Source organism: Erinaceus europaeus, chromosome 1 (genome assembly GCF_950295315.1).
Source record: "Erinaceus europaeus chromosome 1, mEriEur2.1, whole genome shotgun sequence".
Lineage (NCBI taxonomy): Eukaryota > Metazoa > Chordata > Mammalia > Eulipotyphla > Erinaceidae > Erinaceus > Erinaceus europaeus.
Genome location: NC_080162.1, coordinates 167639646 through 167663069, shown reverse-complemented (window position 1 = coordinate 167663069; position 23424 = coordinate 167639646). Strand labels below are relative to the sequence as shown.

The following is a 23424-nucleotide window of genomic DNA, read 5'->3' as shown; positions in this document are numbered from 1 at the left end:
CATACTTCTTAAGCTTTTCCATAAGATTGAAGAAACAGGAATACTCCCTTCCACCTTTTATGAAGCCAACATCACCCTGATACCAAAAGCTGATAGGGACAGAACAAAAAAGGAAAACTACAGACCAATATCTCTGATGAACATAGATGCCAAAATATTAAACAAGATCTTGGCCAACCGGATACAACAACACATCAAAAAGATTGTTCATCATGACCAAGTGGGATTCATCCCAGGAATGCAAGGCTGGTTCAACATCCGTAAATCAATCAATGTCATTCATCACATCAATAAAAGCAAAGCCAAAAACAACATGATTATCTCAATAGATGCAGAGAAAGCCTTTGACAAAATCCAACACCCATTCATGCTCAAAACTCTACAAAAAATGGGAATAGATGGGAAATTCCTCAAGATAGTGGAGTCTATATATAGCAAACCTACAGCCAACATCATACTCAATGGACAGAAGCTGAAAGCATTCCCCCTCAGATCGGGGACTAGACAGGGCTGGCCACTGTCACCGTTACTCTTCAACATAGTATTGGAAGTTCTTACCATAGCAATCAGGCAAGAGAAAGAAATCAAAGGGATACAGATTGGAAGGGAAGAAGTCAAGTTCTCACTATTTGCAGATGATATGATAGTATACATAGAAAGACCTAAAGAATCCAGTAGAAAATTACTGGAAGTTGTTAGGAAATATAGCAAGGTATCAGGCTACAAAATCAATGTACAAAAATCAGTGGCATTTCTTTATGCAAACACTAAATCTGAAGAAGAAGACATCCAGAAATCACTCCCATTTACTGTTTCAGCAAAATCAATCAAATACCTAGGAATAAAGTTGACCAAAGAAGTGAAAGACTTGTATACTGAAAACTATGAGTCGCTACTCAAGGAGATAGAAACTGATACCAAGAAATGGAAAGATATCCCATGCTCATGAATTGGAAGAATAAATATCATCAAAATGAATATTCTCCCCAGAGCCATATACAAATTTAACGCAAACCCATCAAAGTTCCACCAGGCTTCTTTAAGAGAATAGAACAAACACTACAATCATTTATCTGGAACCTGAAAACACCTAGAATTGCAAAAACCATCTTAAGGAAAAGAAACAGAAATGGAGGCATCACACTCCCAGACCTTAATCTATATTATAAAGCCATCATCATCAAAACAGCATGGTACTGGAACAAAAATAGGCACACAGACCAGTGGAACAGAATTGAAAGCCCAAAAGTAAATCCCAACACCTATGGGCATCTAATCTTTGATAAGGGGGCCCAAAGTATTAAATGGAAAAAGGAGGCTCTCTTCAATAAATGGTGCTGGGAAAACTGGGTTGAAACATGCAGAAGAATGAAATTGAACCACTTTATCTCACCAGAAACAAAAACAACTCCAAATGGATCAAAGACCTAGATGTCAGACCAGAAATAATCAAATACTTAGAGGAAAACATTGGTAAAACACTTTCCCACATACACCTCAAGGACATCTTTGATGAATCAAACCCAATTGCAAGGAAGACCAAAGCAGAAACAAACCAATGGGACTACATCAAATTGAAAAGCTTCTGCACATCCAAAGAAACTATTAAACAAACAGAGAGACCCCTCACAGAATGGGAGAAGATCTTCACATGCCAGACATCAGACAAGAAACTAATCACCAAAATATATAAAGAGCTCAGCAAACTTAGCCGCAAAAAAGCAAATGACCCCATCCAAAAATGGGCAGAGGAAATGAACAAAACATTCACCAAAGAGGAGATCTAAAAGGCTAACAAACATATGAAAAACTGCTCTAGGTCACTGATTATCAGAGAAATGCAAATCAAGACAACACTAAGATACCACCTCACTCCTGTAAGAATGGCATACATCAAAAAGGACAGCAGCAACAAATGCTGGAGAGGATGTGGGGACAGAGGAACCCTTTTACATTGCTGGTGGGAATGTAAACTGGTACAGCCTTTGTGGAGAGCAGTCTGGAAAACTCTCAGAAGGCTAGACATGGACCTTCCATATGACCCAATAATTCCTCTCCTGGGGTTATACCCCAAGGACTCCATAATACTCAACCAAAAAGAGGTGTGTACTCCTATGTTCATAGCAGCACAGTTCATAATAGCTAAAACCTGGAAGCAACCCAGGTGCCCAACAACAGATGAGTGGCTGAGAAAGCTGTGGTATATATACACAATGGAATACTATGCAGCTATCAAGAACAATGAACCCACCTTCTCTGACCCATCTTGGACAGAGCTAGAAGGAATTATGTTAAGTGAACTAAGTCAGAAAGATAAAGATGAGTATGGGATGATCCCACTCATCAACAGAAGCTGACTAAGAAGATCTGAAAGGGAAACTAAAAGCAGGACCTGATCAAATTGTAAGTAGGGCACCAAAGTAAAAACCCAGTGGTAAGGGGTAGACATGTAGCTTCCTGGGCCAGTGGGGGGTGGGAGTGGGCGGGAGGGATGGGTCACAGTCCTTTGGTGGTGGGAATGGTGTTTATGTACACTCCTAGCAAAATGTAGACATATAAATCAGTAGTTAATTAATATGAGAGGGGGAAATCAATTGTATGTCTCAAAGTTTCTCAAAAGACAAACTGAATCTTTTTAATATATAGGCTATATATTTGATATGCGGACTCTCTCAAAAGCCTAGACCAAGTAAATTAGAAGCTTCCAATAGCACAGCTATATACAAGATACTGGGTACTGTCCAGCAAACCATAACAAAGGGATTTTTCAAAGTTAACCCAATTAACAAATAATGTGATGATAATATTAACTATTGATTGTCTTTTTGAACCCTAAGACAGCAGGAACCTCATATCTTCACTACAGAGCCCCTACTTCCCCCAGTCCTGGAACCCTTGTATAGGGCCCACTTTCACGTATGCATCTCCCAATCCAAACCAAATAACATTGCATCTGCTGATCACAACCTAACCAAAGCAACGATTGCTACCTCAACATGCTTCACCTCAGAATGTATCCAGAGACTTCACGTGTGGAATGACAACCCTTCAGCTTCATTACACGGGTGAGACCTTTCCTTTTATAGTACACTCTAATTTCATCTCAGGTAGTTCACTTTCTAACAAAGTCCCATAACCTAGATATACACCAGTTTCTGTGAGAGAGAGCTTATGTTCACACGTATCCATAAACTACTGCAAAATATATACCTGAAAGCAGGACTACACTAGAGTTTGCAGTGAGTACCTCCCTAACACTTCCTCTCCACTATTCCAAGCTTGGGATCCATGATTGCTCAACAAATTGTTTGGCTTCGTATGTTAACTCTCTTTTCAATCACCAGGTTCCAGATGCCACCAGGATGCTGGCCAGACTTCCCTGGATTGAAGACCCCACCAATGTGTCCTGGAGCTCAGCTTCCCCAGAGACACACCCTACTAGGGAAAGAGAGAGGCAGACTGGGGGTATGGACCGACCAGTCAACGCCCATGTTTAGCTGGGAAGCAATTACAGAAGCCAGACCTTCTACCTTCTGCAACCCTCAACGACCCTGGGTCCATGCTCCCAGAGGGATAGAGAATGGGAAAGCTACCATGGGAGGGGGTGGGTTATGGGGATTGGGTGTTGGGAATTGTGTGGAGTTGTATCCCTCCTACCTTATGCTTTTGTTCACTAATCCTTTCTTAAATAAAAAATTTAAAAAAAATTAAAAAAATAAAGATTTCTCAGTATATATTTAATATTACATAAAAATGTTTCAGGAATTAACAAGACACTTCATCATTCCCTTTCTAGTTGTAACAGCAAATGTAATGGATAACTTGGAAAATGACTATATTCCAAAGAATTTCAGGATTATGAATGAGAGACTGATGTGTCTGGCATGTGAATAGGTGGTTTTACCTTAACTTCTTTGAACTCTAGCTCAAAGAATATAAATGGCCATTGCCTAACTTTGTGACCAACAACTGTTATAAATAACCTGCATTTTACAAGTAAAGGAGTGCAACCCAATGAATGCAGAGACTCAGCAACTGTTTTATGTGAAACATACAAAGCAGTGATTAACCATTACCCATACTTCTCTAAGTCTACACAATCTTTGTTAAGCAGATTAAAACATAACAAACAGCAAGTCAACTTTTTAAAATTACTTATTTAATTTATGTGAGAGTGAAATAATGACACTCTGAAGCTAAGGGTGGATGTGATGGATGTAAAAAATGTTTTCTACCCATTGGGAATCTTTCCAGACATCACGTAATTTATTTTAGTTTGATAGGATAAAAAAATTGAGATGTAAGGGAAGGAGACAGAGAGGGAGAGAAAAGAGAGACACTTGCAGCACTGTTTCAACACATGTAAATATTCTCCTCTGGGGACCAAGGGCTTGAACCTGAGTCTTAGAGCATGGCAATTTGTGCTCAACCAGGTAAGCCATTGCCCAGCTCCATGAAAGATTATTTTGAACAAAGTTTCAACAAATAATTTGTGTAGAAAAAATAAGCATTATCTTTTATTATTTTTGCAGTAATTCTCAATAATCTGGCATATAAAAGACCAGGTAGGGGGCTTTGCTGTGGTACACCAGGTTGAGCACATAGTTTACCATGCTCAAGGACCCAGAGTCAAGCCTCCAGTTCCCACCTATAGAAAGGAAGCTACCTGAGTGGTGAAGTAGCCTTGCAGGTCTCTCTCTCTCTCCCTCTCTCTCTCTCTGTGACCCCTTTCTTAACGATTTCTCTCTGTCCTATCAAATCAATAGAAAAGTGAAAGGGAAAAGAAAAAGGCCACTGGGACACTGGGAGTAGTGGATTCCCTGTGCAGATGAGTCCAAATGATAAACTTAGAGACAAAAAACAAAAAGCAAACAAACAATAACAACAAAAATAATATTGGTAATTCTCTTCTAATGCCAGGTAAGGCATCTCTAGACAGCTCTACAGGACTCATGGGAGGTGGAGAGTATTGTGTTGGGCCTGCATGCCTAACCTAGTTTAATGCAGTTTCAAGTAACCCTAAGTGCTAGCAAGATAATGCTCTTGTAGAGGTTGCTCTGTAGCTTGATAGGCCTGGGAGCAGAGATCCTTATCAAAATGACAAGGTCTAGTATCTGTCTTCTTGGCAACATTAGCACAGCAAACCTTAAGAGCACATGCTCTCCACATTCTTAGGGATCTTGTCCAGCAATCTCTCATATTCCACCTCAACAAGCCCACTGAAACCCTTCAATGGTCCTTCAGGAAACGATACTCTCCCTCTTTATGACAGTAACAGAAAATACCCACTCACCAAGAGTCTGCTCAGCTGGGCTGCCTATGCCCAAGACCCTGTTCAATTGTTCATCACTCAGTCTAAACACAGCTGACCTTTCAAGATCATACTCAATCTCACTTCCAAAATAGGTATTCATAGTATAAGAGTCAGGGAACCAAGTCATGCACACTTTCAATGAGTATGCATTCTTGAGGTAGGCCCCCAAAGAACTTCAGATACAATGAGGAAAGAAGAAACTATCATACAATAATTGTCCAATTCATATGCACGTAAAAAAAATCAAATACACAGAGCTAGCTAGCTAAGCAGACCTTCAAATAAACAATCCATATGATGCTCACGGAAATGAGGATAGCAATGGAATATAATATAAACAAGCTTGAAGGAAGTTTGAGAAGATGTCTGAGAAATACTCAAACTAAAATCACAGAGCTAAGAAACAGACGACACTAAAAATTCTAGAGGGACTAAACAGTCACTAGTGGGATCTAATAGAAAAGAATAGTAAGAAGAAAGGAAGAGAAAAGGTATCTGTCTTCCTCATTTTGTTTTTTGTTTGCTGTTGTTGGTTTCCTTTACCAGAGCTCTGCTTAGCTTTGGTTTATGCTGGTGCAAGAAACTGAATCTGGGACTTGGGGGGGGGGGTCTCTGGCATAGAAGTAATTAAATTAATTAATTAATTTTTACCCAAAGCACTGCTCAGCTCTGGTTTATGGTGGTGCAGGGGATTGAACCTGGGATTTTGGAGCCTCAGACATGAAAGTCTCTGCATAACTATTTGCTATCTACCTGCCCCCCCCAAAGGAAAAAAAAAAACATTTTGCCTGGTATTTGTCTTCCTGCAAGTGGTCTACTCTGCTGCACTGTCATTTTAGCTTGGTTTACTTCCTCTAAATACTGTTAGGGATTTTAAAAGTAAGTTTTCCTTATAATTTCTCTGATATTCTAGTAGTCTTCCATCATAGAACTTCTCAATTCAGTGAGCATCTTTGGTTCTGTAGCTTTAAACTCTTCCTTATGTGGTTTATACAACTTTTAAGTTTAATTTATTCTTCAAGTTCCTGTCTTAGGTCATCATTGTAGATATTTTTCTCCATCCTCCCATTATATTTGAGTTTTTGCAAAGATCAGGGCTTAACAGTCTGTCTTTGAGCAAGTCTGGAAAGTGACTGAGGATTTGAAGTGCCTCATTAAAGATAAGCTCTCATCAAAGTTCTTTCAAACCAGAAGTTTGTGGTTACAGGTCTATCACAAATTGGTGGCAGAACTTTGGCATTTTACACCTTGGGGGTGTTTCTTAGTGGCTTCACCCTTAAAATCCCATTGCTAAGCGAACTGAGTTCCGCAATGGCTATTTCCATCTGTTTATAATTGTCATGTGGTTAACAGTTTTTGTTTTCTTCTTTCTTTTTTCTCCCTGACTGTTGTAAAGTTGTGGCCAAGGAGTTGTAATATAAGTAAGGCTGGCTGGCTGGCTGGCAGTAGCAGAGATGGGCCACAAAGATGGAGTAGTCTGGCATACAGTGGGCAGTAGCAGTGAAAGTGCTGGAGGCAGCAGCAGCGACCAAACCTGGTCAACCGAGCCAGGTGGGCAGCAGTGCAGAGAGCATAGTAGGTGGATAATTGCAGAGAAAAGAACCTGGCTAGGTACTTGGAACAGCTTGGGGGGTGGTTCTTTCCCTTAAATGTGAAAGTCTCTCTGGTCCTGTCACCTGTTTTCCAGGCTTTACGCTATTTGACTCAAGAGTATTTTTTAAGAGGAAAGAATGTTGTTCTTTTTTTTTTTTTGCAGTGCAATCTCTTCAATATCAACTACAGTGTTTTACACAACACTAGTAGTATTCATAATAACACCATGACAGTTTTTGCAACAATACTAGCAGTTGTTGAAATTATTTGAGCATTTTCTCTATACCAGTCCCTGTATGAAGTGGCTTGTACACAGTTTACATTCAGCACTTATTGAGTTGACACACTTTACTGTGTTCATATTGCATAAATTAACAAGACTGCTTGGATTAATTGCCAAATGATGCCATTTTCTATTAATTTTATTTATCTATATTCCTATTGCTGACTTACAAGATTATAAGATAATAAAGGTTTAGTTCCACACCATTCCCACCACTTTCAAACACATTCTATGAGGTTTATATCACTCTGATCCCAAAGCAGGAATAGACTCCACAAAAAAAAAAGAAAGAAAAGAAAACTTTAGGTCTATTTCCCTGATGAACACTGATGCAAAGATCTATATCAAAATCTTGACTAATTGAATCTAATAGCATATTAAGAGAATAATTCACCAAGACCAAGCAGGATGGTTCAATATTTCCAAATCAATTATTATAATATAATGCATCAACAAAAAGAAAAATCACAGTTACACAAATTGATGCAGAAAAAGCATTTGACAAGATTCAACACCTATTTATGATATTCTCATAAAGTATCTTTATTTTATATATAAATAATTTTAAATTTATTTATTATATTTATTTGTTGTACAGACACAGTCAGAAATCGAGAGGGTAGGGGTAGATACAGAGGGAGAAAGAGACAAACCATTTCACTACTTGCAAAATTTTCTCTCTGCAGGTGGAGGCTGGGGGCTCGAACCTAGGTCCTTGCATATTGTAACATCTGCACTCAACTAGGTGCACCACCACCCAGCCCTGAAGGAAATGTTTTCAACACAGTAAAGGCTATATATGACAAGCCCATGGCTAACATCATACTCAATGACGGGAAAACTGAAAGCTTTCCTCATAAAGTCAGAAATTAGATAAGAATGTCCACTCTGACCATTTCCACTCAACATAGTCTTAGGAATTCTTGCCAATAGAATCAGGTAAGGAAAAGATAACAGAGGAAAACACATTGGAAATGAAGAAGTTATATTATCATTATTTGCAGATGACATATTATGCCTAGAGGACTGACCCCCAGATTACCAAAACCTACTGGTTAATAATTATCAGTAATTAATAATTTCAGTTTCTTCTTCTTCTAGCGTTTGCCCTTCTTCCGTAGCCAGTCAACAGCATCAGGTTGAGCCTGATGTCTGCTTGTTGGCGGCTTTGAAAGTGACTGGGATCCATAATAATTTCAGTAAGGTAATTATTTCATTAATAATTTTAGTAAAGTAGTAGGATACAAAAATCAATACTCATAAATCTGTGGCCTTTTTATATAGAAATGATGAGTTAGAGGAAAGGGAATTGAAGGAAGCGATCTCATTTACAACTGAACCTCCAAAGAAAAGATACCTGAAAATAAATCTAAAGAAAGTGAAGGGCCTCCAAAAATGGGCAGAGGATATGAACAAAACATTCACCTCAGAGGAGATCCAAAAGGCTAACAAACATATGAAAAACTGCTCTAGGTCACTGATTGTCAGAGAAATGCAAGTTAAGACAACACTAAGATACCACCTCACTCCTGTAAGAATGGCATACATCAAAAAGGACAGCAACAACAAATGCTGGAGAGGATGTGGGGACAGAGGAACCCTTTTACATTGCTGGTGGGAATGTAAATTGGTACAGCCTCTGTGGAGAACAGTCTGGAAAATTCTCAGAAGGATAGACATGGACTTCCATATGACCCAATAATTCCTCTCCTGGGGTGATACCCCAAGGACTCCATAATACTCAACCAAAAAGAGGTGTGCACTCCTATGTTCATAGCAGCACAATTCATAATAGCTAAAACCTGGAAGCAACCCAGGTGCCCAACAACAGATGAGTGGCTGAGAAAGCTGTGGTATATATACACAATGGAATACTATACAGCTATCAAGAACAACGAACCCACCTTCTCTGACCCATCTTGGACAGAGCTAGAAGGAATTATGTTAAGTGAACTACGTCAGAAAGATAAAGATGAGTATGGGATGATCCCACTCATCAACAGAAGTTGAGTAAGAAAATCTGAAAGGGAAACTAAAAGCAGGACCTGATCAAATTGTAAGTAGGGCACCAAAGTAAAAACCCTGTGGTGAGAGGTAGACATGCAGCTTCCTGGGCCAGTGGGGGGTGGGAGTGGGCGGGAGGGATGGGTCACAGTCTTTTGGTGGTAGGAATGGTGTTTATGTACACTCCTAGCAAAATGTAGACATATAAATCAGTAGTTAATTAATATGAGAAGGGAAAAATCAGTTGTATGTCTCAAAGTTTCTCAAAACACAAACTGAATCTTTTTAATATACAGGCTGTGTATTTGATATGCAGACTCTCTCAAAAGCCTAGACCAAGTAGATTAGAAGCTTCCAATAGCACAGCTATATACAATATACAGGATACTATACAGCAAACCATAACAAAAGGACTTTTCAAAGTTAATCCAATTACCAAATAATGTGATGATAACATTAACTATCCATTTTCTTTTTGAACCCTAAGACAGCAGGAACCTCACATCTTCCACTATAGAGCCCCTATACTTCCCCCAGTCCTGGAACCCTTGGATAGGGCCCACTTTCCTGTATGCGTCTCCCAATCCATACCAAATAATATTGCATCCGCCGATCACAACCTAACCAAAGCAACGATAGCCACCTCAACATGCTTCACCTCAGACTGTGTCCAGAGACTTCACGTGTGGAATGACAACCCTTCAGCTTCATTACACGGGTGAGACCTTTCCTTTTATAGTACACTCTAATTTCATCTCGGGTGGTTCACTTTCTAACAAAGTCCCATAACCTAGATATACACCAGTTTCTGTGAGAGAGAGCTTATGTTCACACGTATCCATAAACTACTGCAAAATATATACCTGAAAGCAGAAGTACACTAGAATTTGCAGTGAGTACCTCCCTAACACTTCCTCTCCACTATTCCAAGCTTGGGATCCATGATTGCTCAACAAATTGTTTGGCTTCGTATGTTAACTCTCTTTTCAATCACCAGGTTCCAGATGCCACCAGGATGCTGGCCAGACTTCCCTGGATTGAAGACCCCACCAATGTGTCCTGGAGCTCAGCTTCCCCAGAGACACACCTTACTAGGGAAAGAGAGAGGCAGACTGGGAGTATGGACCGACCAGTCAACGCCCATGTTCAGTGGGGAAGCAATTACAGAAGCCAGACCTTCTACCTTCTGCAACCCTCAATGACCCTGGGTCCATGCTCCCAGAGGGATAGAGAATGGGAAAGCTATCATGGGAGGGGGTGGGTTATGGAGATTGGGTGGTGGGAATTGTGTGGAGTTGTACCCCTCCTACCTTATGGTTTTGTTCATTAATCCTTTCTTAAATAAAAAATTAAAAAAAAAAAAAAAGATTACCTTTACCCCCCCCCCCAAAAAAAAAAAGAAAGTGAAGGGCCTTTAAATAAAAACTAAAGGATAGTGTTAAAATAAGTAGAGACCAAAGTAAAAGACTCTGGTGTGAGTGGCGGGGGGAGAGTACAGGTCCTGGAAATGATGGCAGAGGACCTATGGGGGTGGTATTGTTATGTGGAAAACTGAGAAATGTTATGCATGTACAAACTATTGTATTTACTGTCACATGTAAAACATTAATCCCCCAATTCTTCCTCTTCTCCTTCTCCTTCTCCTTCTCCTTCTTCTTCTAGCGTTTGCCCTTCTTCCGTAGCCAGTCAACAGCGTCAGGTTGAGCCTGATGTAAAGTTTCGAGACCTCCTTTGAATCTGGAGAGGTGGCAGTCATTGACTATGTGGGTCATAGTCTGTCTGTAGCCGCAGGGGTAGTTCAGGTTGTCTCTGGCTCCACAGCGATAGAACATAGAGGCGCACCGGCCATGGCCTGTTCGATAGCGATTGAGGAGGGCCCAATCATAACGTGCTAGGTCAAAGCCCGGTTGACGCTTGCAGGGGTCTGTGATGAGGTGTTTGTTCTTTACCTCAGCTGACTGCCAACTCTGTTTCCAAGAGTCTGGAACAGAGAAGTTTAGTGTAGGCATAGGAGACCAGATTGGATGACGAGACGTCAAGCGTTAGACAGGGTGGGCGAAGATATTGCGTATATTGGCAGGTCCGGTCGAGCGTAGACGTGGGAAATGAACTTAGATGATGCCGCATCCCGACGAATATCTGGCGGGGTGATGTTGCTAAGAACTGGCAGCCATGGAACCGGGGTGGAATGGATTGTTCCAGAAATTATCCTCATGGAGAAGTATAATTTGGAGTCGACCAAGTGGACATGGGGGCTATGGAACCACACTGGGGCACAGTATTCAGCAGTAGAATAGCATAATGCTATTTCCCCCAATAAAGGAAAAGAAAAAAAAATAAGCAAAAAAAAGAAAATCCAAAAGATCTGGATCATGAAGCCAGAGTACGACCTAGTGGGGCTTTAATTGTTATGTGGAAAACTGAGAAATGTTATGCATGTACAAACTATTGTATTTTACTGTCGACTGTAAACCATTAATCTCCCAATAAATAAATAAATAATAATAAAAGAAAAAAAAGAAGTAGAGAATGGCCTAGAGAAATGGAAGAACATTCCCTGTTCATGGATTGAAAGGGGAAATATGATTAAATTTGTTGTGTTGCCAAAAGCAATCTATAGATTCAATGAAATCCCTATCAAAACCCCAATGACATATTTCAAAGAAATTGAACAACTTATCCAAAAATTTTTGGGGAACCATAAAGAAAACATGAATAACCAAAGCACTTCTAAGAACAAAGAAGAAAAAACTGAAGCATTACAATCCCAGACTTCAGTTTCTATTACAAATAAGTAGCAATTAAAACTGTGGTACTGGAACAAAAATGGAAAGATGGACTAATGGAATAAAATAGATAGTCCAGAACTGAATCCATGTATGCATAGGCATTCAATATATGATAAAGACTGTCCAATGGGCCAAAGAAGGTCTGTTCAACAAATGGTGTTGGGGAAAACAGGACAACCACATGTAGAAAAATGAAACTAGACTAACACTTTATAGCATATAACAAAATTAGCTCAGAATGGGTAAAAGGTCTGGATATTAGACCTTATACTGTAAGACATATTCAAAAACATAGAAGTGAGACATTTAAGGACCTTAACAGCAAAAGTGTATTTGGAAACGCAATCTCTAGGGTAAGGGAAACTAAAACAAGATTAAATAAATGGGACTACATCAAATTAAAAAGTTTCTCTGTTATTTCTAAATCTTAGCTTGTTTATTTTTCTTATCCTTCTTGTCATGTGCAGTACATTGAGTCACTTTAATTTGTTGTTTGGTTCTGAAATTACTTTGCCGCTTTTTTATTCCTTTATAGTTCTTCCATTACCACGTCTTATTACCCTCTTCCTTTTTTGGAGTAGTGAGAAAAATGTATGGTATAATTTAGTTATTCAATGGGTATACTATCTATGTCATTATTTAAAAATATTAAGAAAAGGTGTTTTTTCCAGCAATATAAAGTATTTGTTTTTTCAGGGGGGAGCCTCCTTTATACCTTGTACTAAACTCTAGATGAAGTATAAAGATTAACAAATAAAAATCATGACAAAAATAAATTAGAAATAATTAAGAATTCAATGAATTGATTAGTTACAGATTTATATATAAAAATTATGAGGGAAAATGGATTGAATGTCTCAAACTTTTTGATGTATAGACCAGAGGATGAGCATATTACTTCAGTCTAAGCACTTAATAGTTCAAAATGGAAATCAGACTGAATTTTAACAGTGGGCTCATATTGTTTATACATTTCTAATAATTACTTCTTTAAAATATTGTCTCCAAAAGGCTTAGACCAGGGAGAATAGAAGCAACTGGAGGCGTTACTTTATAAGATACAACTATATGTAAATAGCATAAACGGTCATAAATTATGGTGAGGTCTTGTATGGCACAGCAGATACTAACAATGGGATTCTCAAAGTTAACCCAATTTCCAAATAATGTGGTTATGGCAGTAACTATCAGTTGCCTTTTTAAACCTTAAGACAACAAGAACCTTCCCCTTTCTCTATAAAGCCCATATATCTCCTAGTCTTGGAACCTCAAGGGTGGGGCTCACTTTATTGCATGTTTCTCTCAAGTCATACCAATGGATGCTGCATCTACTGATCCCAACCTAATCAATGCAACCAGGAACACCTCAACATGCTTCACTTCGGACTATGTCTAGAGATGTCAGGTGTGGAATGTCAACTATTCGGCTTCATTGCTCTGGTGAGACCTTTCCTAGCTCATAGGACAGGACTCCCTAATTCCATTTCAATTGGCGCACTTCTTAACAAAACCTCAAATCCTAGATATGGACCAGGGCCCATGAGATAGGGCATATGTACATGTATCCATAAGTTAGGGGAAAGTATATACCTGGAAGCAAAAATGCACAATAATTTTCAGTGAGTCAATAAATGAAGCAAGCAAGTAGAATGACTTTAAAAGACACCGTAAAGTTCCTAATGGTGATAGTGGGCAGCCCTGTCTAGTACCTGATCTGAGGGGAAATGCGTGCAGTTTTTCACCATGGAGTATGATGTTCGCTACAGGTTTGCTATATATATTCCACTATCTTCAGGAATTTTCTATCTATTCCAGTTTTTTGTAGGGTTTTGGTCATAAAAGGATGTTGGATTTTGTCAAAGGCTTTCTCTGCATCTATGAATATGACTATGTGGTTTTGGTCTTGCTTTTATTAATGTGGTGGACCACGTTAATTGATTTACATACATTAAATCAACCTTGCATCCCTGGGATAAACCCCACGTGGTCATGATGAACAATCTTTTTAATATATTTAATATGAAAATAGCTGTTCTTGCCCTTTTTTTGTGGACCATTGGCTTGTATGATGGTTTTCCAACCTTTCACTTTGAGTCTGAGTTTGTCTTGTTGAGTTAGGTGGGTTTCTTGTAAACAGTATATTGTTGGGTTGTGTTTTCTCACCCATCTTCCTATTCTGTGCCTTAATAGGTGAATTCAGGCCATTGACATTTACTGATGTCATAGACTGAATATATTTTAATGTCATTCTTGTAGATTTTTAAAGTGTTCTGATATATGGTCTATTTATGGTGTCTGACTGTTTAGAGGAGACCTTTCAGTACTTCTTTCAGGGCAGGCTTGGTGGTAGTTCATTCTTTCTTTTTTTTAAATTTATTTATTTATTCATGAGAAAGACAGGTGGGAAGAGAGAAAGAACCAGACATCACTCTGGTACATGTGCTGCCGGGGATTGAACTCAGGACCTCATGGCTGAGAATTCAGTGCTTTATCCACTGCACCACCTCCCGGACCACAAATAGTTGATTCTTTCAACTGTTGTTTGTCTGAGAAGATTTTAATGCCTCCATCTAGTCTGAATGACAGTCTAGTAGGATACAGTAGTCTTGATTGAAAGCCTTTCTCATTGAGCACTGCATAGATAGATATCTTGCCATTCTCTTCTGGCCTGTAGTGTTTGTGTGGAGAAGTCTGCTGCTAATCTTATAGGTTTTCCTCTGTAAGTGACTCTTTGTTTTTCTCTTGCAGCCTTCAGTATCTTTTCTTTATCCTTATTCCTTTCCATTCTAAATATGATGTGTCTTGGTGTTTCTAAGTCTGGGTTAATTCTGTTTGTGACCCTCTGGGATTCTTGAACCTTTATGTCTTTGATGTTGTCTAGAATAGAGAAGTTCTCAGCTATTATGTCCTGAAGAATGCTTTCTTCCCCTCCCTCTCCTTCTTCCTCTGGTGAGTCAATAATGCGTATATTATTTCTTTTGAAGTCATCCCATATGTCCCTGCTGTTGTTTTCAGTATCTCTTAATCTCTTTTTGAGATCTCTTACTTATTTTTTAGTAGTCACTAATTCATCCTTGATCTTGCTAATTCTTTTTGCAGCCTCATTTATTCTATTCTCTCTCTGCTCTAATGTTTTCTATATTTCATCTATTTTGTCACCCTGTTCTGATACTGTTTTAGCTTGTTCAGCTAGTTTTGTTCTTAGCTCAGGTGTTCCAGCTTTCTGTTCTCTAATAACCTTGAGATAATTAGTGCTTTCTTCCAGAGTCTCATTTGTTGTTTCTGCATTGCTGATGACAATTCTTTGAAACTCTTTACTCATTCCTGTGACTATTTCCTTAACAAACGTTTGGATGTTGACCTCATTATTTTGTGCTTCAACCTTTGGGGGCTTTTATCTGGACTCTTGTCCTGGTTCATTTCTACAATATTTCTTCTTGTTGGTTTAACCATTCTATATAGGATGTTATGACATCCCTCTCTCAGTACTTTTCAAGTTGCTGATCACTCTTGCCTTGATTGACTTGTGTTTAAGTAAGGTACTTAAAGGGTTCACAGTTGTGGAAATTAACAGTTGTTTCAGTATTATTTCAGTCTCTGAGTTGGAGTACAGTGGCTGTTAAAGCCTCTTTTGTTCTTTTTTTTCTGTAGGCTATGGGAGCCTGCGGGCTTTTAAAGTATAAGGAGGCTTCTTAGCTTAATCACTCACTTCTAACCAAGAGATAAAGCAGGGTTAGGGAGAAATAGCACAGTGGTTATACAAAGAGACTCTCACACCCCAAGGATCCAAAGCTCTGGGCTCTATTCAGCTTCTCTGCCAAGTCTGGCTGCACTACTAGGTCCTGTGAGTTCCTAAACATGTCCCATTTATAATCTGTATGTTCTGAGGCAATTATTCACCATATTCTCATCAGGAGAACAATGTGGAAAGGCTCCCACTATACAGCCCCACTGCTAGGCCACCGAGCTCTTCTCCTGAGTTTCCTGGTCAGTTCTCTGTTCCCAGATGTCAGCACAGGGCTTCCCCCCTGCTGCTCCAGCCTTTGAGGGCAATAGCAATGGAGACTCACAGTTGCATTTGGTGTGTCTTAAGGGAATCTTGGGATGCATTGGATCGACCTTCTCGTGGTGCATCCCGTGAGTATCCATTTATTGGGGAAACTGACGATCCTTCCTAGCCGACTGAATCCACATGGATCCCAGTCACTTTCAAAGCCAGCAACAAGCAGACATCAGGCTCAATCTGACACTGTTGACTGGCTACGGAAGAAGGGCAAACGCTAGAAGAAGAAGAATGGAATCTTCTCCTCCCTTCAGCAGTTTTTTTGTTCGTAAAACAGACTGGAGGTGGTGCCTCAACTGGCAAACTGCTGGACTGTTAGCAGCTGCTCAATCTTGCCTTAGGCTCCTCTTTGTCCATGAGCCACACGTGTTTGAACTTACCGGTGATTCAGTGGGTTCCTGAAGCCGTTCTAGTCCTGTCTTGTAGGTGATCTTTGATATTCCCATTTGACCAGGGAAAGGAGAAGAGAGAAACACAGCTGCTGCTGCTCTGTAGCCCCGCCTCCCTAATTTTTAAGATTATTTCTGGTTCAATCGCCTGCACCACCATAAACCAGAACTGAGCATTGCTCTGGTGTTTCCCTCTCCCCGACCTCTCTCACTCTGCATCTCTCTCAAAAATAAAATAAAAAGAAAATATTTTTTAAAAAAGATTTATTTCCTAAATTCTCAGTGAAATACAACTGCCCATATTTGGGGCAGAAAGAGAGAAGCAGCAAGAATATGTTTGTGAAGAATGATCAGTAGTTCTGTTTTTAATATGTTTAATTCACATCTCAGCAGAGAGGTCTAGTATGGACCAGAATAATCAACTCTCAATTCCTCAGTTCTCTTTTGAGTGTATATGTATGTATCTTAGAACTTTCAGAATTTACTAAACACTATCACGTAGTGAATGTGACTTTCTTTCATTCTCCTTGCCCTGGACAACAATCTGTAACAGTAAATCACTACTTGGACTATTCAGCTATTTCAATTACTTGGATATTCTCATTCTCAGCTAAATATTCTTTCATTCTTAATATTTCTTTCATTTTTATTTAAACAGGAATAATTTGTGATATATATATATATATATATATATATATATATATATATATTCATGTCCTTAGTAGTATCTAAGTATTTAAAGGGTAAGCTTTTTTTATTTCAAAATTCCATATATATTAATTTTCTTATATATTAAAAGCCTCAACATGAAGTTGAAATATTGAACAAAAAAATGTGAGTGATGTGATGCATTCGTAAGGTGTCATTAGAATGGAACAATTCTGGATTTCAAGGCTACTAAATTGAAACAATATGCAAAATGGAAAGATAAAAAATACATATACACAAAACAATGAAAGGAATAAACCCTGGTCCAGTGGTATACATTTAGGATGGATGAATAAATTCACATCAAATTTCAAGAGATCAAAAGTTACTGTATAGAAGAATCAAAGAGATCATCTGTAACCAATTGTGATGAGTTTAGCTAGAAATTAGTATAATGTAAAGACAATCGTGGGCAAAATGTTACACCTCTCAATTATTTCTTTCAATATGTACTACTATTCTTTTTTTCCTTATCCTCATATAAAGTCTCTTTTTTCATGAAACAAAATTAACATCTTGCCAAGTGGAATTGGACCATACCTTAGAGTTATTAAGTATGACTAATAGGACATTGAATAGGATATTTCACGTTTAGTAGAAGCAAAGCTAGTGTGACAGAAGGCAGAATCTGTACATCTCTTCCTATGGAAATAATAGGAAAATGATTCTTCAGTAGGATTAAAAAGATTATTAAAAGGAAAAATGATCATATATATGAACAAATATACTCATAATAAATGAACAGTCAAGAATTTGACAAAGCGAAGGCAACAAAATATTATTCATGTCAGTCTCACTTCTGGGAGTGTGAAGGGAGGGGCAGTGAAAGATAAAATGCTGTCTTTACTCAGAGCTACAAGCTTTGCTCATAAATTGGGAGGGCATTTTCATGTACTTTCTTGACTATGGTTTTATGACAGCTTTGTCTCTTAATACTAACCTTTCTGGCTTTAGTGTAAAGCACTGTTCTTTGCTTGTTCCCCTGGATATAAAGAACTTGTCAGTAGCTAAATAGAATCCTCTTTCTTTGGGCACTTTTTAACAGGAACTCCATCAACGCAGCGAGTACCACCTCAGCATGCTTCACTTCAGACTGTGTCCAGAGACTTAAGATGTGGAATGACAACACTTCAGCTTCATTACTCAGGTGAGACCTTTCCTTCCATAGAATTCTCTAATTCCATTCCAGGCGGTTCTCTTCCTAACAAAGTCCCAAAGCCTAGATATAGACCAGGTCCCCTGAGATAGAGCATATGTTCACACGTATCCATAAACTAGGGCAAAATATATACCTGAAAGCAAAAGTACATAATAGTCTGCAGTGAGTCAATATAAAGTTCCTAATGAAATAGTATCTAATTAGACTTAGATACCCTCCTCACCTACTTCCTATTACAATTCTTTCACTCACTCCAAAGTTAACCTTAGCAAAACAAGGACTGCAAAAGCTGAATAAGCGCAAGAGACTGACTCTTTAGTCACGTGATATCAGGCCACCCCATCAGCTGGGGCCCTATTTGCGGAGTCCTGAGATTCCCAAACAGACATGATGGTCCTAGACCTCAAATAAATCTCTCTCTCCATTGTTACAGGTCATCTGTATCAGGAAAAACAAAAAAAAGACCCCTTTGTAGGCCCCCCATAGGACCTTGCCCTCAACTTGGATCAACAAAGGTAGAGAATGTTCCATCCTCCAAAGCGAGGATGGACAACATACTCTTTGCTACACCTGAGGAAGGTGGGTCGATAATTGGGGCAGCTTGGAATGTTCCTACTCATGACCACAGAATGTGAGCTCAGATCTACAGGGATGCAGAAGTCACATAGGTTCCTAAGCTGAATATGGGTCCCAGACCAAATCAAATCGATGGGGTGTACAGTCAACAATATTTATACACCTTTCCCAGATTAGGGAGCTACTCTCTTCCCTGATCCAGCTTTCTGTCCCTTTTCTAGCCATGACATCATCTCCCTAAACAATAACTTGGATCCACCTGCATATCAGATTTCAGGCTCAGAGAAAAAAAAAAAAACTAGTGTAGCTACAGGCCCTTTGAAATATAACTAAAATATGCCTACTAGCTATCTACAAAGTGGAGGACCCCCCAACACTTCATCTGCACTATTCCAGCCTTTAGGTCCATGATTGTTCAACAATTTGTTTGGCTTTGTATGCTAATTCTCTTGTCAACCACCAGGTTCCAGATGCCAGCATGATGCTGACCAGACTTCCCTGGACAGATGACCCCACCAATGTGTCTTAGAGCTTCAATTCCCCAGAGACCCACCCACTACGGAAAGAGAGAAACAGGCTGGGAGTATGGATAGACCAGTCAATGCCCATGTTCAGTGGGGAAGCAATTACAGAAGCCAGACCTTCCACCTTCTGCATCCCACAATGACCTTGGGTCCATACTCCCAGAGAGATAAAGAATAGGAAAGCTCTCAGGGAAGGGCATGGGATATGTAGATCTGGTGGTGGGAGTTGTGTGGAGTTGTACCCCTCTTATCCTATGGTTTTGTTAATGTCTCCTTTTTAAAATAAATTTAAAAAATTAAAAAAAGAACTCCAGGTGCTGGGTACAGTTTTTCTTTCTAGTCCCTGCTTCAGGAGGAATATAGTCAATGCTATATTCTATCATATACAGTAAAAAACTATGAGCTAAGAAATATTCTGTACAAGTCTTGCTAATTCTGTTTTATTTCATACTACAAAATAACAAAAGAATTCCAATACTGCTCCTACATAGTAGTTCAAAAGTGCTTTGAAAGCATTCAATTGAACAATTAAACCTTGCTCAGTCACAAAAACAGCATTATACAATATATATGTAAATATGTAGCTGTTAACTAAGATCAGGTCTCAGTCAATCAGTCTTTCCTATGATTGATATTTCATGCTCCTGAATTATAGAATTTAATAGTTCACATAAGAGTTAATGTGTATATTCTATCTCCCTTAGTATAATGAATTTTTAGTACACCAAAGAACCATTTCCTTCATATTCTTTCATATGCATATCATCAGAAAAATTCATCACTAAGAGCTGATCTTTTCAGAGAGAGAAACAGAAACAGAGAGACTAGGAGCTACATTATGGTACCAAGCTTCCTTCAAACTCCTAATACTTCTTTGTGGTGGGTGATGGCTTTAACCTGGGGCACATACATGGCATGTGGAAGGCAATGCCTTCCTCCCAGGTGAACTATCTCACCACTCACTGAAAGAGCAATATCTATGGGGACTGGGTGGTGGGTACCTGGTTGAGCACACATGTCACAACGCGTAAGAACCTAGGTTCAAGCCTCCTGCCCCTCACCTTGCGAGTGGTGAAGCAATGCTGCAGGTATCCCTCTTTTTCTCTCCTTCTCCATCACTCCTTTCCCTTTTGTTTTCTGGCTGCCTCTATCCAATAAATGTTTTTTAAAAAGATTTGAAAATTAATATATATATCCTTTAAAAAAGAACAATTTTTTAATGTACCTCAGAAACTCCTTTCTCAAAATTCAGCATAAGTTTTTCTCTATCACACACTTTCTCATTTATTCAACTAGACATCAATATTTTCTCTCTCTTTTTTTTTTATAGAAACAGAGAAATTGAAAGGAAAATGGAAGTTTGCTAGCTAGGTAGGTAGATAGATAGATAGAAAGACAGACACTTGCAGTACTGTTTCACCGCTTGTGAAGCTTTTCCCCTGCAGGCAATGACCAGGGTCTTGAGGCTGGGTCCTTGTACTCTGTCATGTGTGAGCTTTATAAGGTGTGCCACCACCCTGCACTTTTCCTCTATTTTTTTAAAAAAAATTACTTTATTGGGGCATTAATGGTTTATAGTCAACAGAAAAATACAGTAGTTTGTATCTGTGTAACATTTCTCAGTTTTCCACATAACTATTTAGCCCCCCACTAGGTCCGCCTCTGCCATCATGTTCCAGGATCTGACCCATTCCCTACCCCCCCCCCCACCCTACAATCTTTTACTTTTGTGCAATATACCAATTCCTGTATCTTAAGATAACATAGATTCATAATTGTTTTCATTATTGGAGCATGAGCTCTGTAACAACAGTGATGCTATTTTCCTAATTAGTTATCCTTGATACCTAGTAAGGCACTCTTGGCATTTCATGCTCATTATATGAAAAGATGAGTGTGAAAATTATGAAGTAACATGATACAAAATTTACAAGGTACATAGAGATCAAGAATGCTATAAGTAGATATTTCCCACAGAAATTATTTTTAAAAATAGCAGAGACAAATGAAAAAGAAAGAAATTAAATAAAGAGAAAATTTAAGTGTATCTTATCAAGAGTTTTCATAATGGAATCCAAGATAACATGCATTCAGAAGCAGGTCTTGGTGTCGTAATTTTTTTTTTTGCTTTAATATTTAGATGTATCCAACATTGAAAATAGTAGCTGCTGTATCTTGAAAGATAGACTATATTCTTTTTATTCATTCCTGATTCTAGAAACCATTGATCCTAGGATGTCATTTTGTCAGCCAGTAGAATTCACTTAGGTTTCCACAATGAGCAAAGCAAAAAAGTCGTTGAAATAAATCATTAGATATGAAGATATGATCTCCTTTGAAATCAAAAATCAAATTAGACAGAAGAAGAATGAAACAAAAATTACCTAGGTCAATTTCATATCCTATTATTTGCTAAATTTGACACCTGATGATATCAAGGCATAAATCTGGGATGCTCTGTTAAGTGAGATAAGACAAAAAGGGAAAAATAAACCTGGATGATCTCACTTATAAGTAAATTTAAGAAACAAGGACAGAAAGGGAAAGCACAAAGTGAAGCTAGGACTGAGCGTGGTGTATCACCAGTGCAAAGGACTCTGGAGAAAAGAAGGGGTGAAGAGGGTGTTGGAGTCTTAGTGCATTATGGTAGAAAAGAACCTAAATTGGGGGTACAGGCACTTATCATGGACAGATGAAAAACTGTACCCATTAGCCAACAAGTATAATGGGAACCATTAACCCCTCAATAAAATAATAAAAAGGCAAGAGATCAGAGGAGAAAATAGATTATGTAATAACAGAGGCAGAAAGTAGTTACGAAGCCAGAAGTCAAGGAATACTGCCAACATCTAGAATCTGTAGAGGCAATGAAATTTTGATTCTAGCCCAGTGAGGACTATATAAACATAACATAGCCATAAAACCCAACTAATAAGATTTTCTTATTTTATTTAATTTATTTTTTTTAACTAGAGTACAGCTCAGCTCTAACTTGTGGTGAAGGCTGACGGGGTGAAGAGCTGAACTCAGAACTTCAGAGCCTTAGGCATGGGAGTTTTTTTGCATAAACATTATGCTATCTACCCCCCATCCAACACTTTTTCTTATATTAATAAACAAACAATAAGCAGGGATGTTAACATTTCACTGCAACAGTGAAAATAAAATCCTTCCATTGTCATCTGGTTATCTAGTAGAATAAAAAATGTATTTTGTTTTTCAGCTGTTTGCCATGAATATGGGCATACTGAACACACAGTGAATAATCACTTAATAAATAGTTAAGACATAGAGAGTGAAAAATGTACTACATTGGTACATACTTTTCACTCCTTGAACTGTAATATAATTTAAATTGTATAGAAGTTAGCAAGTTAAGCACTATATAGGATTCATAGAAGTCAAATTCATGCATTTGAAAAATATCATTGATTTTTTTCTGAAAAATATGATCTTGTACATATTATAGCAAATATAAATAGTATTATCAAATAGAGTACTTTGTTAAAATTATATGAAATGTATATTTAAAGTATATTTCCATTATAAATTACACATAAGTAGGATACCTTAATATTTGTTGATTTGAGTCCACAAAAAGAAAACTCACCATTTTATTTTTAAAGAGATGGCATTGTTAAATGTGGCTTCTATGTTAAAATTCTAAATTTTGATGCTATTACTGAACTTTGATTTTCATTAATATTCTTTGCTAATATTCAACAGATACTGAGGGAAGAAATTATTTTTCAGTTTTACACTATTAGTAACATTTTAATACTCTGGAGCTTACATTGGTACACTCATCTGTAGTGTTATTATTTGAGAAAGCAATTAAAAACACATTTATCAAATCATGAATTTAGTTTTAGCACGTGACCATTATACAAGTACAAATTTGGTAAATATAAATACTTGTCTAAAAACAGCATACATATGTAAAACCAAAATGATGGTTTCATAAAGGAGATTAACTCAAATGGACAGCAAACAGAATGATCAATACTCCTCCTCAAAAACAA

The 23424-nt window shown here is 38.2% G+C and overlaps 1 protein-coding gene across 1 annotated transcript in view; it reads right to left on the bottom strand.

The window, feature by feature from the left end:
- Positions 1 to 23424, bottom strand: part of MMP16 (matrix metallopeptidase 16) — a 303774-nt gene that overhangs the window by 69118 nt on the left and 211232 nt on the right. The gene's annotated exons all lie outside the window — the stretch shown is intronic.